General features: G+C 35.9%; 1 protein-coding gene across 4 annotated transcripts in view; it reads left to right on the plus strand.

Annotated features, from left to right (window-relative positions):
• Nucleotides 1-27,323, plus strand: part of LOC116349264 (teneurin-m) — a 623,527-nt gene that overhangs the window by 406,986 nt on the left and 189,218 nt on the right. The gene's annotated exons all lie outside the window — the stretch shown is intronic.

The following is a 27,323-nucleotide window of genomic DNA, read 5'->3' on the forward strand; positions in this document are numbered from 1 at the left end:
TAATGTGTGAAGGCGGTTGGAAGATGTCATTTGTGCAGGTCCTGTGTATACGTTTTATATGTTGTGTTGACACAGAATTATGTTCATGTTGTAGCCGATCCCGCATCCAAAATGGAAAGGGTAAAATATATTGGCGCAAATGCCGTAAAAGAAACTGACTGTATAATGTGGCAGTAGCCATGGTGTTGCGTAACTCGCAACTCATTTTTGTATCGGTAAAAACAATAAATCAGAAGCTTGTATGGATTTACATATGAAGCGAACGAAAAGCGAACGACAATTTCACTATACTCTCTGATCGGTCGGAGTCATGGTGAAAAAGGGCTAAAATGATAGAATATAGAATTGAAAAATGGTAACGGAGAAAGAGTAAACGAGAGAGTTTCGATGCCCCAGTCAGTCGTCAATTGAAAAACTGAACGCATTTGACATGTATCGCCAAGTGCCAATTGGGGTGGCCCCTTTTTTACCAACGCAATCGTTCATTTCATAATATATACACGACATAAGCACACACATGTTTGTATAGATCCCTTCCCGCCAAAATCCAAATGACAGAATGTTGTCCGGCAGGCATGCAAATGCTTTTTAGTTCATATTACAGCCCGAACATTTAGTGTGCGACAGCGTACAACGATAGATCATTAACATAAAATGAAAGCACAAGAATTATGTAAATTAGAAATAAAGAACATGGGTTTTGAAATATCCACAACATTAATGTCTCCGAACACAAACTTCATGGCTCTCACTCTCCCTCTCTCGAACGTACCGCAGTCTCTGTTGCGCACAAATTTCGAGACTTGGTTCTTTATTCTTGGTACATATGGTTTTTTGGTTTGTTTCATTCCGTTTTCATTTTGCCATCGAAACTAATATTTTTCCCACTTTGTTTTCATTGCTCTCTTTTGCTATCTGAACTAACACCCCACACATCTTCCATACCTTTGATTTTCTATCTATTCATGTTTGTGTTGCCATTTGCTAAAATTTTGTTTTCAACTAACAGTACCATTTTCCATCGATGCTTCTGATGTATGCATTTGAATGTTCATATTTTATTTATATTTTGATTGCACAAGCTACTTGCATTCCTTTCAACTCCATTTACGCTGAATATAAACATGAAAGAGACAAAACGCGTTACAGTGCTGTGAGCACTTTCGCCATTCCGAAGCGTGTTCGTTTGTTTTTTTTTTTTGTCTCGCCTTTGTCACCCAAGCAATTCTCACGCATCATTTTAAAATGAGATTTTTGCCCAGCAATAGATTGAAATTTCAACGATGACCTTTTCCATTGCCCATTTCTCCGCTTCACACTCGCTCATTCGCTCATTTTGGTCATTTCATACACGTAACACCCATAATGAATGATATAAAATGACTGTGTGTCGCATCTAGCACTCGTTGATGCGTTCCACTTCAAAAAAGGGCCCCGAATATGAAATGAAAATGATGCAAGTTTAGTGATATTAAGAAGACCGGAAAAAAGAACTAAAAAATAACATAAGCAACACTCATTTCGAAGTCTCTCTCTCTCTCTTCACCCCGGCATCCATCGCCAAACGATAGATTCGGCAATTGAGTTTGCTGTTGGTTTTTGTGTGTTGGTCAAAACAACGGAAGCGAACACAAAAAAAAACATAGAATCAATTCAAGTATCCATGATACATATATATGCATACACTCATGTGTACACATAAACATTACTAAAAAAGCAGATTGACCAAAAATAAAACCAGTTCTCATTAAATAGAACTAAAAGTCACATTACATTCCAAAGTTATTTGCATGTATTAAAGAGTAAACCCAAGTCCATTTTGGCCAACACACACAAGTGGTGTTCGCTTAAAGTGAATAGGGGACCGACGGGTGTTTTAAGTCTTTCGATCGCATAATTTCGAGAGCAATGTGAGAAAAAAGACCATTAACTCCTTTACATATGGAGAATAAAATGTGAATAGCGATAAGATGGCAAATGAAATAGTTAAATTTTGTCGGCATTAAAAGCCGTGGGGAAATTGTACAAACTAAAAAAGGTAGAAAATGTGTACAGAGTGTATCATATATGAAAATGTGGGAAAGAAATGTTTGGTTCCGCGTCGTATTTGGCTGGATTCGTTTTCCTGTTAACATGTCTCTTTCTCTGTGTTCCTCTCTTGCTTGCCACTTTCCATTCTGGTTCTGTGCATTTTCCTTTCTTTCTGTGATAAGCTTTAGCATCTCGCAAGTTTTCGTCATCGAGCACAACAACAATGACAACAACAAAAACAATAATGATAGTAGTAGCCTCGAATGAACGACAAGTACATGTATTACATTAAATTACGGCAATTGCTTTGTGTAAAACGCAAACACACTGCCATTTCGATTTGGTTTTCATTTTTATTTTTGGGAAATGTTTAAAACTGTCACAACCAACTAAATACCATATTCTCAATCCAATGTATTTTCATCCGTATTTCAAATGTGTGACATTTGAATCACTTAAAAGATGCAACAATAAACATGAATAAAGAAATATTATGGAGAAATCTAAAGAAGCATATAAAAATGTTAATGGTTTGTATTAGCTGCAATTTTGAGTTGTAAATTTTATTTTAAACAAAACCAAATACAGCTTAAACTGTTTTGATCTTCATTTTACTTTTGAAATTTATTCAACTTCCATTGATTCATCAGATTCGTCTGATTCATCTGATTCATCAGATTCATTCGATTCATCAGGTTCATCAGGGTCCTCCGATTCTGTTGATGCATAGCCTACATCTCTTGGTTCAATGTTATACATATAACTAATAACAGAATCCCCATTTTTCGGTTCCCAATATGTCATGTCTATATCTTTCATCGTTGTTGGAAGTTCTCGTATGGATTTTGTCCAGAACGCTGCAGCCATCTGATTATCTTCATAGTAGTGCTTTAGATTCGGACAGCACGAATGGTTGAAGAATGAAAAAACGTCGTGAATATAAAACGATTTAAGTTCTAATTGTCCTTCATCTGTTGGAATAGTTATGTTGGATTGAAAACCATTTGCGTCGATAACTGCTACAAAATGCATTATCAAGTGCTTAAGAAAACGGGTTTGCTTCTTCAGTTTGAAGTTATTTTTGATTAATTCGACTTGCAACATCGTATTGTACGCTATAGTCGCCTTGGTACAATGACTTTGATTCATTTCAAATGCATACAGACGCATAATGCAGTCCAATTTCGACATTTTATCGAATGAAGCTTCTGGCACAGTGTGATTCAGGTTTCTATGTCGAATGATCGATTCAATATGTGTTTGCATTTGTTGTACATCCCCAAACAGTGCGATCGCTTCTAACACCATCTGTACAGCTAGTTTAATATCCATATCGTCGATTGCATCAAGGATCGTCATGCATTCAAATCGGTGTGTTGCATTTATATCGCGACAATTCACAGAACAGAAGTACGCTCTCCGGCAAACGGGACATTGGATGAAATTACGCTCTGGATGGGTTTCTGGTGTTCGATGACACGTCCGACAATATCGTAATACTGTTGGTTGTACTGCTGATGCAAACGGTGGCGATCTAAACACTTCTTGATCGAAAGCAATCTCTCCACGTGTAAATACCACGACCAAAGGGATCGCGTCTCTCTATTCTGACATTTGGTGTCGTAAAACATGGAAAACGATCGCCGTTGTAATTTTGCAAATTTTCTTCATTTTCGTTTAACCAATTTCTGAAAAATCTCTTGTAATCTCCTAGTTCGACTGCCGAGAGAGGAATACCATCAAAAGTGTGAATAAAATAGTAAAATAAAAAATGTATTTCAATAGCTGGAATTTAAAATTGAAACAAAACATGTTTTTTTCATTTATTTTTCTTTTTTCTGATCATTTTCACTATGTGTTCATAAAAGGGTATTTGCAAATGTGTTTGCATCATTAACATATTATTTTTTAATTTGTGAGTTTCGGTTTCAAATGGGTTTTCATGCAAATGCCTCTGTTTAACGCCCACACACATTGGCACAGTGTCAAAGCTGAACGTTTCGTTATTTCGACGAATATAATACACAAGAGAGTCAACTATTTATTGATATGGACAATGTCCGGCATTAAAAACTAATGTAAGCGAATTATGTATGTGAAGTGCTACATTTCTTCTATCTTTTGGCAATAGTTGAAGAGGATATGAGAATGAACCAGTAAAAAATGTTGCGCAACCATTTACACAAAAAATCGACACAAACTTCCGATCAAATGGATGTACACGTGATTTCAAGTGAAATTATATCAAAGCCGTCCGTTCATCGAATAAACGGATTTAACATTCTGCATAAAATTGTAGAAATTTCGACTAAGACACGCTTTTTTCTAAAGAAAAAATCACGACCATGTTCGGGCGTCAGGTGAAACGCATGTTCACATAAATAGAAAATAACCAATATTTAGTTTTACAATTGTGCACATTTAATTTTCAAGCATAACCACAGCAACGTACCCAAAATCAGAGAGAGAGGGAGCTTAATCTAAAGAAAGCATGAAAATGCTATGCATAAGATAAATAGAGACTCTCCTCAAATAGTGGTTGTTTTTCGAAAGAGAGGAATCGAGAGGAAGAGGCGGCTGCATGGCACACTGCGACCACAAAAATTATGGTGCACAATACAATTTCCGAAGCATAAAAGAAACGAGCTACAAAGGAAATACGCAAGCGAAAAAGAGATAGAGAGATAGAAAGCGTCGTCGGCAACATAAGTAGATTTTCGCAGTGGCTTTTTGCTTGGGTTCTTGATACCGCTTTTCAGTAAAATGGCAAAAGAACCGAACAACACAACGAACGATTTTGACTAAATGATGATAATAAAACATTGGTTGAACTTTATTTAATGCACACTCTCATTCACTCTGAACACACAAAATTCCATGCGACGCTTTTGGCAATAGCAAACTGCTGCACGAAAAGACCGGCTCTTATTTAAATTTATAAATATTTACGAGTATATGCGGCTACGAACAATGGCAACTTCATTTCAAGTTTTTAGAAAAGATGCAACCATATTTATAACACTCTCGCGTTCACTATTCATAATCTTATCGCATTGAGAGCGAGTACATTTCATTTTCGTTTTCATAGCGTAGATTAAGAGCAAAACAATTACAATTGAATGTGACTTAGTTTTCGGTGTTTTTTCCTTTCATTTTGATTTCATTCAAGTATTGAAAATGTTATGAAATTCATGCAGATTATAAAACCAATATACATATCACTGTGCGTGAAGATAAATAAAATACGACCAGCGAACATTTTCAATCAATGCATTCATTCACCAAACCGATAAGCTTTTCAATGGGGGCCCCATTCAATGGAATGAAATAGACCATCGGAATTGCAACATACACATTTCAACGTTCAATATGAAGTGTTAGTTTTAAGTCTCTAAAGAGATCAACGTCGTTATTATTGGCCCCATCGTCTCCCAGAAAAGCCGTATTTTTATCTGCTAACGAAAATTGTAAAAAAGTTGTGATCCATGCCGGAATTTCAACCAGCTTAGAAATATGTTCAGTCTTGCATTCGATGAAAATGGCTTTCAAATGTACAGTACATTGTTTTGGTATGGTTTTCTAACAAACTTATTTTCAGTTTACTTTGTATTCAAAAATCCTGATGGAGCTTCCTATTAAGTCTCCCTGATGATTCGATTTGAGATTATCACCTAAAATTACTTTAAAGCAAAGGACATTTTTGAAGAAAATTAAAAATCTGAAAGTTGATGCAAAACTTTGAAACTTATTGGCGTCTGACAAGATTCTATCGGACATCTTTTTGATATTAGGTTCTTTCAATTATTTTGTTTCTATGTTTATTTCCATACATCCTAGGAATAATCCCCGAAACACATTTGGAACCATTCTTGAGGCCCTAAAAATGACATTTTTCGGTCATGAATTTCTGAAATGAGAGAAAATCTTTCGATTTGCTAGACTCTTTTCACGAAAAAGTGAGGACTTGATAAAAGGTCACCAATTTTGATCCAAACATAAAAATGACTCTTGCGAGGACACCCTATGGATTTGTCCAGAAACCTCTTATGGAATTTCGTTATCAACAAACCGCCCTAAAAAATTCTCGTGTTCCTATACGATTCCTGCGAGTTTGCTTTGTGAAAAGAGCGAAAAAAAAATCCTGCCAATATAAAAGTGTCAAAAATGCTTGACAAGTATGCATAAGCATGCAACAAAATTCCAAAATCGCGGGATTTCATTCATTTTGAGGTGTTTAGCATTTTCCAGTGCACAAAGTGCAAGTTCGAAAGAACGCCACACGAAAAAAAATAACGGTATATACCTGTGCCCGGTTGTTTGTATTCACCACATTCATCCATCAAAGCTCATTCGTTTGGGCTTTGTTGTGGTTTTAGTAAGTCGTTTTTTTTTTATTCTTCTCATGTACTGCGTATGTCGCGGTATAGATTTAATGTTTTTGAAAATTTGATTCATGAATCATGATTCTGAAATTTCATCAAATGACGTAATTTAATTCCAACCAGCAGCCTCGTAAAAAAATGAATGTGCCGTCGTCGTCGTCGTCATTATCGTGTGCGATCCACTTGTATCGTGATTAAATGTAATAAATAGAAAACCATGCAGAAATGATAAGACGGATAAGTAGTGAATAAGAGAAAGCAATGAAAATTGTATGAAGAATGTTCCGAAAAAGAATGAAACAAATTTAGATGATTAATCACTAAATAGTTTGGCATACGGATGGATTTGAATATATTGCACAGTCAAAATGATAGAGCGTAGACACCATTTTATATCGAAATGGGAACGGGGAGACGGGGGCTGCTGAATACGGCAAGCAAATGGAAATAGCAATGAGATGGGGTGGCAAAAGACTACCTCGCCGTTAAATGTAAGGCAAAAGAATGGTATTTATAAGTTTTGCATAATAAGTAATGCAAAGAACAAGTAGTTTGTGTCATGTGTTTATTGTGAAAGTGCTCGTTATCAGTGTGAATTGCTCACTAGTTAGTGGCTTTGGCAGCGACGATGGCGATGAAGAAGAGTTGTGTACGATCCACACATTGGGTGGCAATGCGGTGGTGGCGGCTGTTACGAGGAATGGCATAGAACAAAAACGAGAAATAGATTTATTATTCGGAACTTGAATATAAGTATAAAACTTGACCCGTGACAGTTTTGTTTTTGTATTAGTTTTCCTCATTCATTCCGTTAATTTCAAGTGTGCGAACAGGTCTGTGTGCATGTGTGTGTTCACCGCGCGAACCCATTCTTTAGTTTGAGCGTGAGCGCGCGTCAGTCTATCTCAGATACAATACATGCTTTTACAGTTTCATATTTATGTGTTTTATACCGTTTTTCCAACTTAACTATACTATTCGGTATTTAGGCAAATAAAAATGTCTTAACAACGAATTTCGAGTTTTATTCTCTTTTTCTGCATATTCACACAGTGTTATTCGCCTTTATGTCGTTCGTTCTATTTTGTCGACGTATGTAAGTATTCTATTATTTTATATTCATTGGCTTCATTTCAAGCCAGAATTTTCGTTGGATATGGAATGCTTCGAATATTTACCCCGTTTAAATGGAATAACAGCAAACGAAAATACAGTTTAGAAATTGCAAAGAAGTTAAGATATCTAATATTTGACATGGTAATGTGGACGGTCGCTGTGTGCCATTGTATATCGATTTGTGACCCATACCAAAAGTACATTTACAATTTCATATTCCGATTATCGTTTGTTATCACTTAACATACCGATCAATAAGCCATTCGTTGTGCTTCCAAGAAGGAGAAGAACAAAGAAATCAATATTAGCCCACTGTACGACTGTTTGCCGCCGCTAACTACCAACAAATGAAGAAAAAGAGAGAAAAAAAACACTTGATAGTCGGATAAATTGTTTTTTGAACGAAGTACAAATTGCTTAAAATATGTTTTTCCTTTTAGCATGATATGTACAACTGTGTCTCATAAAAGAATTGATTACGGGGCTGATGACCGGTATCACCTTCGTAATTTGAACCCATATACATATTGAAGGAGAGAATAAAAAAAAATCTCGCTCTCTCTCACAATGCCACAAGGTGCGATAAAATTCACATTCGTTGAAAATCATGCAATTTGACGAAAAGCATATGAATAGCAGGGTAGATGAAAAATCCTTTAACCCGACAATAGATTTGCTATGTACTCTGGCTTATAAATTGCAATAAATTGCCGGTCTTACCCAGTTTAATTGATATAAATGGCCGAAATAAATAAAACGGAGTAATAATATAAAATTGAAGCAAAACGGAAAGCACATCGCGTATAATGTATGAGCGAAAGCGAGTGCGAGAGAGAAAGAGCAAGAGCATGAAATGATGATGGCAGAAAAAAAAACAATGGGTGGAAAAGTGTGAAATATAAATTTGGATTTGGTATCTGAATCATTTCATCTGCAAAAATGGTAAAAATAATGTATCATCGGTGTGTGTTTGTGAGTGTATGTGCAGGCAACAAATATACAAATACTTGCTGCAGTCAAACCGCAAAGTGATAGCTTTGACCCAAATGAGACTAGAAATAACAAAGAAAGTTTTACAAAATTTCTAGTACAACAACAAAAGATGAACAAATGAAAATGCGAAAAGAAAACGTATTTTGTGGTTGAATAAGGACAAAAAGAATTTAACAACAACAAAAAAAAAGTGCCAAAGAATATAACTGAAACGCTCTGGTGAAACTTTGAGCAAAAAACGCATTATGCTGCTGAATGAACTGGGTTGGCAAAATGTGTTGGTAAAGACAAAGAGGATGAAAACTAGGTATTTTATGCTGTTGAAATAAATTGAAAGAAAAAAAGCTGGCATAGAATAGTGCGCTTCACATGAATTAGATGGAGCATTTAAAACGCATTCACGCAAAGGCAACACCAAATAAACAAATGAACGAACACAAGCAAGACATCAATTGAAAGTGTTTCAGTGGTAGCAAAAGCCTTGGTGTTGCTCGTATGCGACTATACATATTTTCCTGATGTTGCCTTCTTTTTCTTCTACGTTTTTGTGTGTGTGTGTGCTTTCATCGCGCGAGCTATTTTTATATTTATTCACATACCCAAAGTCGTAAATTCACAGCTTAAACGACACACAATTTAATTATTTAAATCCAGACTAATGGCGTTTTTCGCGCGCACAAGTCTACGCATCACCACGTCCTCTATTTTCTTCTTTGGTATTTTTTTTTTTGTATTCTCCATACATATATAAATAACTAAACGCGCGCGCGACCGACAACTGAAACGGAGGTGAAAAACGTGCGATGCTTTTGTGATAATAATTTATACGCGATGATAAGCTCGCTAAATCGTCGTTATCGTTTTTATTGCTTTTCTGTATGTATTTCTATTCTGGGTGAAAAACGCACGCGCGTAAGAGCGCAAAACCGTCGCTTTTTGCAAATACACACACACCAAAATGATTCAAAATCAACAACAACAACAACAAAAAGTGCACAAGGAACGCATGAGACTGATACAAGAAAATGAAGAGTGAGGTTGGTGAGCTGAACACGGTGCGATCGGGTGCAAAGAGGTGGTGCTGAAGATGTTCGGATCCAATGTGTATGTGCTGATGTGCGTGTATATTGTGCGTTTTGTCTTTCACATTCTGTTGGAATTTACATTTTAGACCGTTTCTAAATGTTTTCATTGGAAGGCGATCTATATCTAAAACGTGAGAAGCAAAAAAAAATAAAACATTTTGCGAAAGATGTTAATTTTCTACATAATAATTTATTTATCTTGACTTGACAAGCATACACACACGCAATTGCGCTTGTGTACACACATATTCTGATGTCTATCTATATGAATGTTATGAATTAAACCGGAAACGAGAGAAAATACGGTGAATGTCAGTAAATCCACACCAAAAATCGGATTCGCTCACTCTCGTTTTCTCTCTTGCCCTCACTCGCTCTATCTCTTACATCGGGCTTGAACTCATGTAATTTATTATTCTGCGTATAAAAAGCGTTTGCTCGGTCTCAAAATCTAAACATTCTTATCTATTTGTTTTGGGGGGGGGCTTTTATTTTTCCCAAACATAATGTGTACATAGTAATTAAGTCGAAACACCTAAAAATGCCTTAATGAGCACATACACAACAAAAACTCTTTTGAAAATTTCATTTACAGAAATTCACCCCGACCCCAAAAAATAAACCGACAGCTATTTTATTATGTAAAAAATAAAATAAATAAATCGCACGTATAAAGCATTTGAAAGAAAATATATGCAATTTAGAAACTGGTAGATGATTTATTTTTATTTTTGCTTGCTGTATTCGTCTTTAGCAGTACTATGTGTACATTTTCGTATTTTGGAATTGAAACGGAATATTAGTGATGTCGATCGAAATGAATTATTACAATGAGCGATGCAACATTCACATTTATTCACTGCCACTGTATAACTAGTCCATCAATCAATCACAATGTGTGCACAGAACGGTTCCGCGTGTCTCTCAAGTCACGGAGAGCGCAATGCAGAAGACACACGGGTATCAGCGGTAGTACAAATGATTTAGGCATTTATGAGCCGAACTGAAAGCAATTACTTGAAACCTGACTGAGGACATTATGGCCAAGTTGAAATGCGTCAAAGAAATGATCGTCAAAACAGAGAATTGCAATGAAGTTAAAGATGCTCTCAAGACTGAAAGAACGTATGTGTGTGTGTGCGAGAGAGAGAGAGAGAGAGAGAGAGAGAGTAAGCTGCACACAAATTCCATGGTTAACAAAATACAAATTTTGCATAATTTATGCGCACGCTATTTTGAATGGAGCGACTATTTCCACTATTGCATATTGTGTAAAATGTTGGAATGAGGTTTTTTTTGTTGTTGTTGACGGATCCACACAACAGTTGTGAAAATGGATATATCGAAAAGGAAAAGATGCCAACGAGATTAAACAAGTTCTAGTAGCTTGGATTCGTTTTATTTCTGCTCGGTGTGTGTGTGTGTTTTATTTTTATTTTTTTTGTTTTGTTAAATGATTCTGTGTGACACAGAACGTGAATGTCGGCTGATGATGTTTGTGCATTCGGCATTGTTGCCATCTCATCCAGTTACTTACTTATTATCTAATATGGAGACATTGAATGAATAAATGTGCAACTATTTACATTTCGTTTGCTGTTGACGGAACGACGACGGCAACGACGACGATATCGTTGACAGTGATTCGTTGGTGATGGAAAGACAACCGTTTGCATTCAGATGCAGTTGCAATGCAATTGACAAACAACAACAACGAAAAAAAAAGCGAAACGACAAATCAACATACCTAATAAACTTACCCGATTTCAATTATACTTACAAATTTACATATTTTATATGCGGATGAAGACAACGAAACGACTTTCCAGGCCGCGCACAAAATCCATCCATGAATATATGAGCGCGATTGCGTTCGCACACGCTCAACTAAATAGAAAAAGAATGGAGACAACATAAGACTGCAACAACGAAATCGTTTGAGAGCATTGCACACGGGTACCCACACACTGTATAATGTCAAGCCCCGATCAGCGAAAATAAAAATAAATTTCGGTCTCGATGTCATTTCGTCTCCATCGAATGTGCCATGGCACATACATCTCTCTGTCTTTCATTCGCGTTCGAGAGCATATTCGTGATACATAATGATATACTGTGAAGCTAATGATGAGCAATGAGCCAGCAAACAATGAATATCTTTTTCATATATAAATGAAATGTATAAATAGATAAATGCAGATATCTCACAAGAAAACATCAACATGAACTCAACCATAGAGAAAGAGACACACACACACAACAAATTTATGAGGTTGAGATCGATGACAAGATTTGGATTTGTCATTGCGCTCGTTACGTTTCTATTTTTTCTTTTGTTTTTCTCCTTGAACCGTTCAAGTCCAATGATGCGTCACCAGCATCACAACACAAAACATACACTATTCTAAGCAACAATTGTCGTCATAAAACATCACATTCCTCACTCGCTCGCCTCTCAATTTGCAATTGCCAATGCAACGGATGATTTCAGATAAATCAGTAACGAATCGTTGTTTTTTTTCCATAATTTAATTTGATTTGTTTTAATATTGGCGAATCGTTTGGTTTGTTTGCTCATTCCAATTGCATATGTAATTAGTTGTGAGCGAATTTGTTGGATTTTTCTTATAGATTTTTGATTGTTTCGGAATTCAAAATCTGAAGCTGATCGACAATTTGGTTTTATCCGTTTATACGAATGGTAATAGTAATTGCCTATCCAAGAGTGAATCATGTTTCGATTTGGAAATGAAACGAACAATCACAAAGCACACCACTTCATGAAATGAGATCCGTATTAGATTCATCAACATATAAAATGATTGGAAGAGAGAGAGACAATGAGAGAAAATATGCTTCACCGTTTGCACATACTTTTGTCGACTTAATTTTTTTCAATTCCGCAGCCCATAAATAGTATGCATCACAAAAGCCAAGTCCCAATAAAGGTGCTCTTCATCCATAGTGAGTTTTTTTTTCTCTCTATTCAATGCTTTCGTTGGCTATTTACATATTTGAGCATCTCTCTCGAATCGAGTGAGGAAAAAAGAAAAAAAATAGAGTGAGAAGGCAAACGATGACGGCGAACACGAATAAAAAAAAAACACATGAAAACGCGACGAGAGTATTTCCACTAATAATGCACAGCGCTCCGCTGCTTTTAATGTTAATGCATTCCTTTTTGAGCAAACACTTGAACAATGTTTGTGCATGCGTTCACGTTTTTCTAAGAGCACACTGATGAATGGGATGGTTCGTTATTGCGTCGTCTTTGCACAGACGTCGCTTTTTTTCCTTCTTCAATAATTGATTTATTTAATGTGCGTTTTTTTTATATCATCACTTATTTTTAGCAGGCAGAGAATGAAAGAACTCTTGCCTGTCGGTTAACGATTTAAACAGAACACCTCATACACATATATAAACCAAAGGCTCGCATAGATTTGAAGGCAATCCTGGGAATTTTGCACCAAACACACACACAAACAGACCCGAAATAGAAAGAGAGACAGGCGAAAAAGAATACCCAGCAGACAGAGTTTTCAACATTTTTTTAAAACCCTGATGATCTTCATTTGATTGCTCCTAGAACGTTTTTTTTTCTTTGAACAAACATTATAACCGTTGCAAATATAGTATACTTACAATCGATTCGGCAAACAACAAAATGAGCGTCAAACACACTTACTATGCCAATAAAGACAGTACAGACGCAAATTTTTAGATAGAGAGAAAAGACGCGAGAAAGGGAGGGAGAGATAAATAGAGACAGGGAAAATCACAGTGAAATGTTACACATGCAAAGGTTAATATAAACAAATACTAAATGAACGAGAAAACTTCTAGTCCCCAAATACTGGCCCAGAAAAAAACCATCGTTAATTGTTATGTTTTTTTGTGTATGTAAATAGTATAAATTTGTTTTGTAAAACAAGGGCTAAAACAACCAACCGACGATAGGCCAGAGTTTGAACATCTAGTCTATCGTTCGACATTCGAAATGAGAGAGGTAAAAAGGGTTAAGAAAGTGATTAAACATGGCCGTTGGGATTTCCAATTGGAGTATGAAAGAAACTGCGACGGAAAAAACGTATTCTGACTTAAAATTCAGAGAAAGCAAAAGCCAATTTTGGAGGGAAAGACTACTGTGGCAAGAAGGTAAATGGGGGTATACTGAATCCAAATGACACAGAAAAACGAGAGAATTGTGTATGCATGTGCTCGTCGTGTATGTGATTCAGACAATTCGTATGAATAGAAATGCTTTCGCAAAAGCAGCCAAGCGAAACTTAAAATAACTCTGGCAAACACAACCAAAAAAAAACATACACATGAGTCAAACGCCATAGTCAATGCAAAATGGAACAATTTTGATTGTGCCAAGCGTATATTTTATCCATTCGCAAATAATTTGGCCAACCTAACAACAATCTTCATTCGGTCTTTTTTTTGCCATCCACAATATGTATATTAAAATATTCCGAAAATTGTATTTGCCTAATACGCACGCCATGTAGACATGCCATTGTTTTACATTTGTATACACAACGGGCTGAAATGAAAATTTTAGCGAGAGAGAGAGAGAGAGAGAAATATAATCGCGTAATAATTTTTGCATTTACCATGGTTTCGAAGTTTGATCTCAAGAAAACACAAACCAACCCCACAAAAAACCCAAACTGCATAAACAATGGACCCGATCGCGCAATAATATTTGCATATTTTGTATTAAAATCCATTCGCAAACACTCTTTTCAACCCGAAATTCGTTGGACTCACAACGAAAATCGAATAGTTTAAACAACGGTTCACACATAAAGAGAGAGAGAGAGAGAGAGAGAGAGAGAGAGAGAAGCGAACGTTGTCGAATGTCGAGCAGCTGATGATGATGGGTCTATTAAATGTAACATACAACAAAAATGTTCAAAGGCATTGAATAAAACAAACAACAGTGGCAAAAAACAACAACACACAATCCGTGTGCCTCGCGCAAAAGACTATTGTCAATTTCGTATATAGAATGGTGCTTTGCTACACAGAGTATAAAGTAGTTCATGTCTTTGCAATTCAAGTAGATGATTGAACTCAAGTGCAAACGAAACGACGATGGGAATAAGAAAAACAAAATCATATAAGTCGCTTTGGCATATTTTTACCCTACTGACTTACATATCCTTCATATCCTTTGTTTTTCACATCTTGATAGCACTTGATAATTGAGGGAGAGAAAGAGCACATTTTCCACTTTCGTGACAATAAGTAAAATGAAAAATAAGGAATAAAATAACAAGCAAATAAATTGCATATATACACTCTCTCACACACACACACATTCACATTGGCTGCGACTGAATAGAACGAGAGAAAAAAAAACTAAAACGGTAAACAACAGCAAACGAAGCAAGGGAATTGAAAGCAATATTAAAATTTATTCGTGTAAACAAACGCATTGTCGATGATGAAGTTTACATTGCGTCGAAGTTCAATGGTATAAACACATTAACGTCAGCATCGGGAAGAATAGTAACAGCAACAGCAAACAATGGCTAAACAACATGAAAAACACTTACAGTGAAAACTGTTGGCTGACGTTACGATTTTTTTTTCTCGCTGTTGTTGTTTTGCTCTCCTCACTTTTGTCTGTCTCGCTCTTGTTGGGCGGGCGCACTTCCTTTCTAGTACATACACAATTAATGTGAATATTGTGCATTATTGAGTGAAAATTCTCTGTGACTGACTCAATATTATATAGTCGATGATACAATCTGTTCAAGCTTGAACGATGTGTTGATCGGAGCCCCACAATAATATCACTGGCTCCATTTCATTCATATATATAAATTATGAGTCGATTGTACATTTCTGCTTGTTATTATTATTTTTTTCTTCTTCACCCAATGACTTGGATACCAACGGCAAACATACAACCAACAAGAATACCCAGTTATACACACGGGCATTAAGAGATGTTAGCTGATGCCATTTATTTTAACGTGTGCACTAACTGCTTCGTTTTACTAACTATTACGTATGATATCGATGGAAAATGGCCGTTATTACTGCCATTCGCTGCGTTTTTAAAAGAAAACGGAGGAGAGAACGAACGAGTGAAAAAGAAAGATAGACACTTAGGGAGAGAAAGATTGAGAAAGAAAGTTGAAGTTAAAGAGAGAAAAGCGTAGCCCGCTCACGCGTTCGGCTATAGATTTTTATGAATGTTTCAGCGACGAAGGTTCATCCCCAGAGGATTGGCCGCTTGGCTAATTATGATAAACAGAAAATCTTTGGAATAAAATCTCTTTACTCCAACTCTCTCTCTATGTAGGATCTTTTTTCATCTGTGTCTTTATTCAACACGAAAAACAGTGCTATACAGAGAACTGCCGCTACACTACACCAACAATTTCAATTTGTTATCTTGAGATAAAAATGCGCTTTTCTCGTATAGACATTCCGATCTTGGTATATATATTTTTATCGAATGAAGAATTCAAGACTGTGAATCGATTTCAGAATTCTTAAAATATATTACAAGAGATTCAAGTAAACGACGAAATAGTGAGCATTTGATTTATGTGCCACACAGTGCACATGTATTGTACCAAAAATCGAAAAAAAAAATTGTTACGAAAAACTTACCAGGCAAAGTTGACTCGTTGATCTCATGGGTCGATCGACAGTAGAGCAAAAAATGAATGGGGAGGGGGCAGTATTTAGATATGCACAAAATTAAAAACAAGCAAAATTATAGAGCATGATAAAGTTATCGTGTCATAATATAAAAATTGAATATACCAAGCATTTGTGTCCATTTCCATTTGTTGAGAGCATGATTGTTTGGTACCTAGTGACAAAGACAAAGACATCATGACACTGGATGAATTGTTTACCTGCCCCGTGTGTTCTAGATTCTGATGCATATAATTTTTGCTACAACTTTAATCTAAATTTTAACTGAAAAATAAAATGTAAATAATCTAATTTGCATTTGCAACGCTTTCACTTGCTCATTTTATCGTTCTCGAGTGGATGCTGAATCCATATTTTTGTGTTTTCTCTGCGCGCAAACGGTTTTTCGTGTCGTTATTGTGTGTGTGTGTTTTTTTTTTTTTCTCTCTGCTTCGGATATGTAGCTTTTGTTCGTTGTCAGTACGTAATGTTGTCGTCGCCGTTGTCGTCATTCATTCATTTAGTGATTCAGTTAGCTGTGCTACCTTTAAAAATTTCATCAGCACATTTGATAGGGGAGAGCTTGCGCGCACTATATAACACAACCGAAGTTCGTTTGAAACGATGGCAATAATAAAGTGCGATGCAACGTTATGAAAATGATAGTTAAAGTAGCTGTTGTTGTCATTGGTTGTTGTTGTTACACCATTTTGAGACTGCAAAATGTGAAACAGCAACATGTAAAAAATTCACCAAAAACAATCAACGACAGCATAATGATACGAAGCAAACGCGAAAGCAACAATGATGAAGACGGCGCCGAGGACATAAAACCAAGCAAAACAAAACGCGTGTTGAACGTTACAAATTCAACGCGAACAACGAAGAAAAGAAAATTATAAAAAACGGAAAATTAAGTAGAATCAGCATATATAGTTGACAAATGGGGTCGTTCAAAAGATTTGCACAGACACCCATACATTCATTATGCAATAAGTTTTCGTTCTTCTTTTTTTTTAAATTTTCCCCTTCAATCTAATATATTAAATCTAACACTATGAGCTGGTTTCAATTTTGCATGAAGAAAAAGACAAGTCCTCGAGAGAGAAAAAATCGATTGAAGCGCGATGCTAATTTCCGTATCTATTTCGCATGATGAAATTCAAAATGGAAATAACCGGCGATGTGCGCATTTAATAAGAGATTTGTCACATATTTTCTATTTTATTTCGTTTGCCTTTCTTGTGTGCGCCGAACAAAAGTTTTGTATGCAAAGTGCGATTTTCACGTTTCGCGAAATTCTTTCTGGAACATGATTCCATTTTATCGCGCGACGCGGCTGTTTTGAGCCACTCACTGTTAATAAAACATCGAATGCGTGTATGACTTGAGTATTGTTCTTGCTGCTGCTGCTTTTTTTTATTCATGCCTGATACTTAGTCACTGAAGCAACTGAAATGATACCATTCGGTCACAATTCACATCAACAGATGGAAGTAGCATCATAATGGGAAAAATGCATTTTCTATGTTGAGCACACAATACAATACAATACAGTACAAACAGTAGCATGTGCTCCATTTTTCGTGTATGCTAACTATAGAAGAGCAGGCGAACAAAAAAAGTGGTGAGTGAGCAATGACAACAACGAAAAAAAGAATTGTTTCTGTCCGCTTACATGAATCGTGCTTGGATGAAAATGTAAATTGCATTGGCCAGAATTGAAGAAGATGCGGCGGATGGTAAAAGCAACAAAATCCAGCAGGAAAAAGAAGTGCCTCCAACAAATGTTGGAAAAATACAACTGTGAATACACACACACACACAGACACACACACACACACACTTTGAAATCCGTTGCTTGCGAATGCCACTGTTGTTTCGACAAAGGAACATTCCAGACCCAAAGAAATCATGCTGTAATTGTGAAATGAATGAACGAACCAATGTAAAGTTCTAGTGAGTGAAAAAAAACGCGGAAGAAACAAAGTGAAAACCCTCACTTACACAACAAAAACCAATTTCTGCCATTTTGCACACACACAGTTTTTGTTCAACGCGTTCATGGGTCATATGCTACGCACCAAAACACAACAGCGACCATTTCGATTTTTTTTCTCGCTCAGATTTGTTTATGCTATAGGTAAACCCGGGGCCCGAACACTAAACATCGAGCATTGAATAGCACACTTGTAGTTTAACTGTTCATTCCGTGAAAATGGCGACCCAATGCATCTCTTAAGTGGAAGACTTAGATTCTAAAGTTGAATTGACGCAAACAAAATGCATTTTGCAGATACAATTATTTGATTAAAGAGGTTTCAAAAGTACACACAAAACTTTTATTCATTATTCGATGTTTGGAAAAGTTTTTCACAACCGATTCGTTGTTTACGTATGTCATTTCATTTAGCAAAACGATCTGAATGCAAAACCGAGACAGAGAACGAGAGAGAAAAAAGTAAAAAAAAAGCCAGTGTTTGCACATCTTATCGAATGAACGTTGTTATGATTCTAAAATGGAAAATAAAGAATAACTACATTGTACAACGGATAAATGAACGAACCGAAATGAATAGACACCGTTAGATACTTTCTCTCCATAATGATCATTGCATTGACATTGTTGACTCTATTCAATTTGTGTCTTAATGAATTGATTCCGGTTATTATAGAATGCAGTATTCGAACATTTACTTTCTCTCTCACTCTCTTCCTTCCCCATTCGGTGCGATTTGCATTTTTACCCAATTCCCTCTAATCGCTATATTCGTATACGGTTTTCTTTCTTTATTCTTCGTCGTCTAATAATTTCAAATTAAGCGAATGCAACTTATTTGTTCATTTTTCACATGTGTAAATTGTGAAATTGCAATTGCTTTGTAAATTATGCATCTGACGCTCTGCATTCCTCTATATCTCTATCTCTTTCGATCTCTCTTTCTGTCGTGTGTGCGCTTTTTTCGGTTTCATTGCGATGCTCGGACGGCTTTCCGGTTTTTCAGCACCATAAATTCTGTGCCAGAGAATGAAGTTTGGTGTGTGTGTGTGTGTATTTGTTTCTTTTATATTTCGTTGTTGTTTTTTTTATACCCTTTTTGCCTTTCTGTTATTTTCAATTAAGTTTGCAAACAATGCAGCGCTACTGCCATCGTTGCTGCAACTGCTGCTGTATCATTGTGTGTTTGCTGAAAGTTGGGAATAATGTGAATGTCGTTGGGCATACGATGCATTGCTATCACCGCATCTCGCACCAAAAACTTTTCGTCCAAGATGAATTAATTCAGTTTATTATTTATTTGTCGGTGTTATTGGCCTTTAAACAGGATGTCATTAAAATGAATAGCAAAATGGCAATTGCTTGCCCAAATGGAACAATTCATTTCACAAAACTACATCGCTCGCTCTCTCGTCTACCTCGAAACTATCGATTTTGAATAATTTAATCACCGGATTTTCGTGCTTAGTCATCAATGAACCCAAAACTATTTCAAGTCATTCCAAATAATTCAAGCACGCCGTGTTTCTTTCGCCCTCTTTGTCGTTGATGCTAGTTCTTCGTCATGTTACTGCACACTATCGAACGCACTTCATTTCGAAAATTATCTTTTGTTTACTAAGACTGCAGAACATCGTGCATTAATACATAAATAATTTTGCCATTGGCCCGATATTTAGTTTCACTCGAAACTTAAAATACGCATACAGAGTACAGAAAGTTTTTCTGACTCGATATGTATATTTACCACGAACTAATGATTCATAATTGAATTAATTTTCATCAATTGATAAATGTGAATTCCACGAATTAAAACCACAAAAGACAAAATTGTAATATGGCTGATGAGCAATACGTGATGTATTTCTCTCTTTCTCTCTCATTCGCGCTTTCGCTTTCTCTTCCGCAAATAATGATTAAAACAATAATCATCATCATATCAAATAGTAATAATAATAATAATCGTAACCAATTGATCAATTAAAATTTTTATCATTATCATCATTGGCATCGTCCGACTGAACGGAATAAGAATAATGAAGAGAGCACAACATAACGGGTGCACCATGGTTGAAACACACAACAAAAAAATAATAACACCGAATAATATAATTATATTGATTCAGAATGGAATCGGCCATTTGTTTCAAATACCGCGTGAAAATCCATCACATTTTATTCATTATGTTCAATATTTGAATATGCATTTATTATTTCAATCGTTCACCAAGAAAATGTTTTTTTTTTTAATATGAAAAATGTGTAATGCTCTTTTTTGCACCATATTTTTTTTTTTTTTTTCAATTGAATCAAACGCCCGAATAATGCTTATTTCAATGAATGTTAAAACACTGACACCCTTTTGTGTGCATTTGTAATTGTAATTTTGTTTCCGGTTTTTTTTTTCATTTATTACAAGAGAAATGCGAATATTAAAAGAATCTGTAATAAATATTAAAAATAGTGTACATTTCTCTTTGATAAAGTATACAAAAGTGTAATTGGTGACCTGAAAGTATGCAAACCTCATTATGTAAAACCAATTTGCGAATAACAACAACAAAAAATTGACTCCTGCTTCCAAGAAGGGTTGTATACGATTTTTTTTTTGTTTATTTGTTCGCCGAATGGTGTGTCCTAATTAGTATTATTCCTTTTTTTCGTTGTTCACCAATAATAATGAGACTTCACAGGAAGCTACATTATTTATAATTGCAAATACGTTGAAGCGAAACAAACGATGCATTTTATGCTTGTTGCGGGTGAACTTTTGTTGCTGATGTTGTTGTTATTGTTGTCGATCATTGAAGCGGTTTTAATTTCACAATTTACTTCAAAAGCTGTTGAATTATTGATGGAATTCGCTTAATAGTCCAGGCCAATTGAACAATAAAAAAAAATACTGGATGGAGAAAATGTATTGTTATTGACCCAATCGAGGCAATGAAAACTCTCTCTCTCTCTCATTTTTTTTCGTGTATCTGTAAGCCATCGCAAAACTTAATAAATTGCGTATTATAACCCACTTATGCATATAAATGCATGGAATGACGATGAGCGTAGCAAGCGCATTTATATTACCATTTTACCATTTGCCAATTGAATGCGGATCAACAATTTTCCATACTTTTGAGAGCATGAAAAATTGAATAATTTGATCAAAATCGAATGTGGACCGGGGGAGGTCGTGAGTGTTGGGTACGAATGTAATGAGACATTGGGCAGCAGGAGAGAAAGAGAAAAATGAAATCCATTTACAAAGCACTTTCTGTATGCATGATACCTTTGGTATACGCTTAATAATCAAAATTTTCATTGTTTACGTTTGGTAATACGAAGAAGTGGCTTTTATTATACTCCTGGTGAATCAAACATTAAAACTGGCGAACGCATAAAATTCAATGAATTCAATTTAATGCGAAACATTGCTGGCACTTTTTGCTTCCTTCTCTTTTTCTACCTCTCTTTCTCTCTCTCCCTCTCGCTCTCTCTTCCGTTCAGGTAAATCGGCAGACAAATAGAATTGTTATGACCGAAAAATCGAAATGCGACGAGGTCGAAAGAGTGACGGTGGTGCGGTTTATGTATTTGTGTGCAAACGAAGTCAGTGCTTCAAAAATATTAAATCAACATCGATATTACGTTGAACGATACTGGCGCGCTCATCGAACACACACACACACACATCGTTCAAATCATCGGTGTGCTCCAATATTGGTTTGATTGAAAAGAAAGATTTATAAATGCGGTACACGATTGAATTTCTGCGAGATAGATGTCGACGACAACGACAACAACAATAATCGTAACTCCAAAAATTGCTATGTGCATCGTGATCAATATTTCATTCGGTGTGATATTGATAGCGGTAATCGGTAGAAAACGGTAGAGCACACTCAATCTGTTCATTGCTGGCGTATAGACGCTCATATACAATATATATATCGATGGGTGTGTTTGTGTGCTAACGCATAGTATGGCAATGGTGTTTGTGTGTTTTTTTGCTATCATAATTTGCGCGCACGAAACGAATAAATATGGAATTTACGGCGCTGCAAAATGCGAAATTATTATTTAAAATGCGTCTCTTGATCGTACTTATCATGAACGAATCATTATTACTTTTCTGCAGTGCGATTGGCTGCCTCAACAGCTTCTATTGCAAGCGCAACGACGAAAGAACACCGAATGCATGTACAACAGACAGCGAAAATAGGAGGGAATGCAATTTTGCAAATGCTAAATGAAAGAGTTTGCTGACAGCGGATGCAGCAAAAATTGAAAATTGAAAACTCTACAAAATGTGTGTGTTTTTTTTTTCTTTTCCATTATTACTGTTTGGTCAGCAGAAAAAAAACGGCACTTCAGATCGGGGCCAAAACCTCAAAGCGTTCGTTCGTAGATAATAGCATGGGTTAGTCGTTGTCGTGAGCTTTGGTGAGTGAGCACTATTGAATTTTGTATTACTGTTTTTTTTTCTTTTGCTCCGTGTTCTTCAAATCGAAATGGGAGTTTCTGTTAATCCATTTGATGTTTCGAATTGCCATTGCATGCAAACGGCTTATCAAGCTTTCGTTATTTGTATGTCATTGAACAGATGAGCACTCACCAATTCACATTAAATCAGATGATATACCTTTGATTTAAGCTTGCATTTTTTGACGTTTTTCATTTAAACTTTCATTACTGCTACGTCGTATCTCTTTTATTGTTGTTGTTTTCTTCGGCCCTACACTTGTACCGCTCCAAAAAAAACACACAAATCGAGTACGAGTGCACATGAAATAGATGTAAAACAAATGCATTTATTGGTTGAGAATAAAAATGGGATTTGGTGATATCGCACCGAAGAATTCAGGATTTTTGTAACCTTCTGATGAATAGAGCCGTTTTTGGCACCCCTGTCCGGCACTCAGTAATAGTCGAATAGCCTGAATTACAAGAAAGATCAAGCACTTACAAGAACAGATCTTGCACCTTCGCGGTGCTCATACCAGCTCTGCTGATGGAAGATTTTTAAGAAGTGTCTTCGCAAAGTTTCGGATCATCTAACTTTTATCATGATTCATGAAGTTACAGAGGTACCACTTATTCCCACTTCTATTCTCAGTCCATCAGTTGTGATATTGAGAAGCATCGAAGACATACACAAACAAATCCACTTTGTGTATTATTTTTTCTAAAAAATTATCGAAATGAAAATTTTCTGCTGTATTTGCAGTAATTTAATGATCTATTTATGATAGAATGCAATGATGCACTGAATGTCATGCATTTACGTTTGTTGAACTAGTCGAAATTCGTTCATTTTTATTTGGAAAACTACTTGTGCACAATACGGTTTCGATTTTTCTCGTCTTTTTTTGGGAATTTTACTTCTTTTTTTCTCGTTATTTTTCGAACGGGTTAAAGTAAAACGATTTACCAAATTTATACGCTCATTTTGCAATCAGTGTTTGATTGCTTTCAATACAGACATTTTATGTTCGGCATTTAGCTGTTTAAAATATATGGAAAACAGCATAAAAACATCATACAAATGATGCAAATAATAAACTCATCGCCTCGATATATGTGCGTATGTATATCGGTGTTATTGTTTTTATCTCCCTCGCTCTGTCTCTCTCGCTGTTTCTGTTTTTCAAAATTGATTTGTGTCCTGGCGTTGCTGCTGTTGGTTTTATTGCATATTAGTTATTATGACATTTTGAGCACGTCATATGCTCCATATGCATTTTTATGTGCTCTTTGTTTTATTGAAAGCAATTTACGAGCCCGACTGCTTTGTGTAACTGCTTTGAGTGCGTGCGCGCTAACCAGTCAGCCGCACCACTCTGAGTGCTGGCGACCTAAAAGAATTAAGTTATTACTTGTGCATTTCGTCGCTAAACAGATTTCACTGCGGCGTTGCGCGATACATGTGTGTGTGTGTGTCGGTAAAAATGATTTTCCATTCGGTAGGCTGTTAACTGATTTTATGTATCAATTTAATCTGTTGACAGAGTCATATTTTCGTTGTTTTTGAATAACACCCAATTTATTATTTTTGTTGTTTTTCGAGTAAATTTTGTGTGAGTTGATTTCGTGATTTCACTTTGATTAAATGGCACAAATGAAAAAGACGATGAAGCAAACGAATAATAAGTATTATAAAAGAAGAGTCGTGAATAAATCGTATTCAACACGTTTATTTATTCATAAACGTAGGACAATTCGTATATATAATTGAAATTTTATTACCCAGAATGGTAAATGATGCAATATTTCGTTCGCATTGAAGAGGATTGTAAAAAATAAACCAGCGTATAAACAATATGTAAGAGAAGAAATCGCGGTGATTGTATTTAAACGCCCACAATTTAAATGAATACTTTTGCTTGTTATTTCTTGCAATTGCACATTTTATTTACCGTGTTACATTCGAAGAAGGAACGGCTCATGATGGGCTTCATGTGCGCACAATGTGAAAAAAGGAAGAACACCACGCGCCCGCTTGTGTGTGTATGTATGCCACAGATGAGTTTATAACTTATTTGCACAATAAAATGCAGCATAGAAAATGCGAAACGAAACGAAATGCATACAAATAAGAACAACAAACGAAGAATAAAATTAAACGACGTAAAAGATGACAGAATGCATTCGCTATACAAAACGAATGTTAATGTTGCCGGCGAATTGGTTCTTCGAAATGGATAAATCGAAGAAAGAGCAAAAAAAAGAGAGGGAAAGAGTAAAGAATTGTGTGCATCGAAAGCTGCATGCCTATTTGAGCGAACATGTACCTCGCCTTATTTTGGGCACTCGCAGAACACGTTATTATTATTCTTGCTTGATTGAAATTGGTTTAAATTTTCCATTCTCGCCAACTCTGTTTTTTTTTTTTGTTCGTTCGTTCATTCGTTTACTCATTATTATAATGCTATTATTTTTGTGCGGTTGTGTGTACATTGTGCACCGTGAAAAGGTGACTGTAAGTGCGAATCGTTGCGGATGAGACGGCAACGACGCAAATCCAAAAGCATCTACGCTGGCACAAAAGTCAAAATTGAAATGAACCTATAAAGTGCAGAATACACTACGGCCATGCTATTACACATTTAAATAGAATTTTACGGTTGAATCGAGCGAAATGGAAATTTTCACGAAATGCGTGAGCGTTTTTTTGGTGTTCTTGTTTACTTCTTCGGTGCAGAAATTCACTCGCCTGCTTCATAAACTTTTGTGCAATGCACTTACGAATTTTGTTTGTTGTTGGTTTTTCTTTCGTTTTTTTCTTCCGCAATCACATTTTGTATCACTTTATTTTCTGGTGCGTTGCTGTTAAGTATGTTGTGTGTGTGTGTGCTCGGTGCATGCGTGTGGTTCATTTTAGTTTTCAATTGCACTTCTACGTATGTCAACTTCATGCAAATATTTATATCTGTTGAGATACCAAACTTGGAAGTTTTTGCACAGATGCACACACGATGATCACGAGGGCTGGCGTGCGCGACGGCCTGTTGTAAAACTAACAACAATATTTCTACTCGGTAAATACAAAATGAAAATTCTCTTCTTTTTTTACTCTTGTGGTTATGATTATATACGGAAATTATCAAACATTTGTTCATGTACCCATTTTTTTGTTGTTGTTCCGCCACTACATTTTCGCTGTGCAAACGACGTGAACCGGGTGCGGTGCTGTTGCCGTTTTTAGATGGCAGTCGGGCTCGACTCTTTAGCCAAATATGTGCATCACATATGCATGCCTCTTTGCATCATTTGCGCGGAATAATATTCATGGCCATTTACATTTACAATTCGAATTCACATTTCACAACAAGGCCGCGTGATACACGTGAATGCGAACGAAAGAGAGAATAACAAAAAGCAGGCGCACACAACGAGGGGCTTTTTTGAAAAAAAAAGATGTTTTATGCTCTTTTCTATGCGGAAGGTCATCATTGTTGCCATCTTTCGACAAAACTAGCTCGCCGAGCACTTCTAGATACTCCCATGAGAATGAAATTGGGAGCCGAACAAGGGGACAGAGAGAGAACGATAGAAAGAGAGAAAATGCGCGCACAAATAGCAGCTGAAAAATAATTAAAAACCAAATTTGGATTGCACAAGCACAAAATCAAGAGCCAAACATACAAACACTGGAAAAAACACACATCATACAATTGCATAAAGATATACAGAAAATTGTGAACAACAGTAGTCGCTTGTGTATATCACTTGAAGCAAAGTAAAACATTAATAAGTTCCATGTATGGTAATTCGCGATCATTTTTATTTTATTTTATTGAAATGTTGGCTTTCTAGCCCAACCAAGCTCATTCACTATTCTACATTTAATGCGTGCATCATACCACACAAAAAAAAAAACAAGACAAGACAACCGAACCACAACGACGACCATACACAAGTTGCACAGACAATAACAATTCTATATAACGCGCACGCAATTATAAGTAATTTAAATGATGCCAACTTGATTTATGTTAAACAATCTGTTTCACTGGAATCACTAAAATGCCAGGCAAAATGTGCAGTAATAATGTTGACCAAAAAATCACTTTGGCAAACCGTTTTCTTTTAGCTCTAACTAATTGAAAGAAATGAAAAAAGACCGACCGAACTTGAAACGAGTCTAGCTAAAACTAACCATTCAAATATGGAATGATAAAAAAGCACAATTAATTGTGTGAAATGGATAATTCAATTGGATTGATATATCGCATTGAAATTTCCAATCAATAATTTGTATGCACTTATTAAGATAATTCAAATCCAGGTATATATTTTTAGTCCAACAAACGCTTTAAGCAAAATTCTATAAATGAATAAAAGCGGCTTTGTTTTCGTGCTCAAACACAAGGTTTCTTTGGTAAAAAAAACTACACGACAACTACTTTAGAAGGATAGTACAAAGTGAACTGTTTTATTTACCAAAAACATTGAAAATACAAATGAATGTATACTTTGAAATTTTGTAAAAAAGCTACAAATTAGAAAATGATGCTGATGTTATTAAAAAGGAATAATAAGCCCTACATGACC

Source organism: Contarinia nasturtii, unplaced genomic scaffold (genome assembly GCF_009176525.2).
Source record: "Contarinia nasturtii isolate CC-2019 unplaced genomic scaffold, AAFC_CNas_1.1 Cnas_scaffold_129, whole genome shotgun sequence".
Classification (NCBI taxonomy): Eukaryota; Metazoa; Arthropoda; class Insecta; order Diptera; family Cecidomyiidae; genus Contarinia; species Contarinia nasturtii.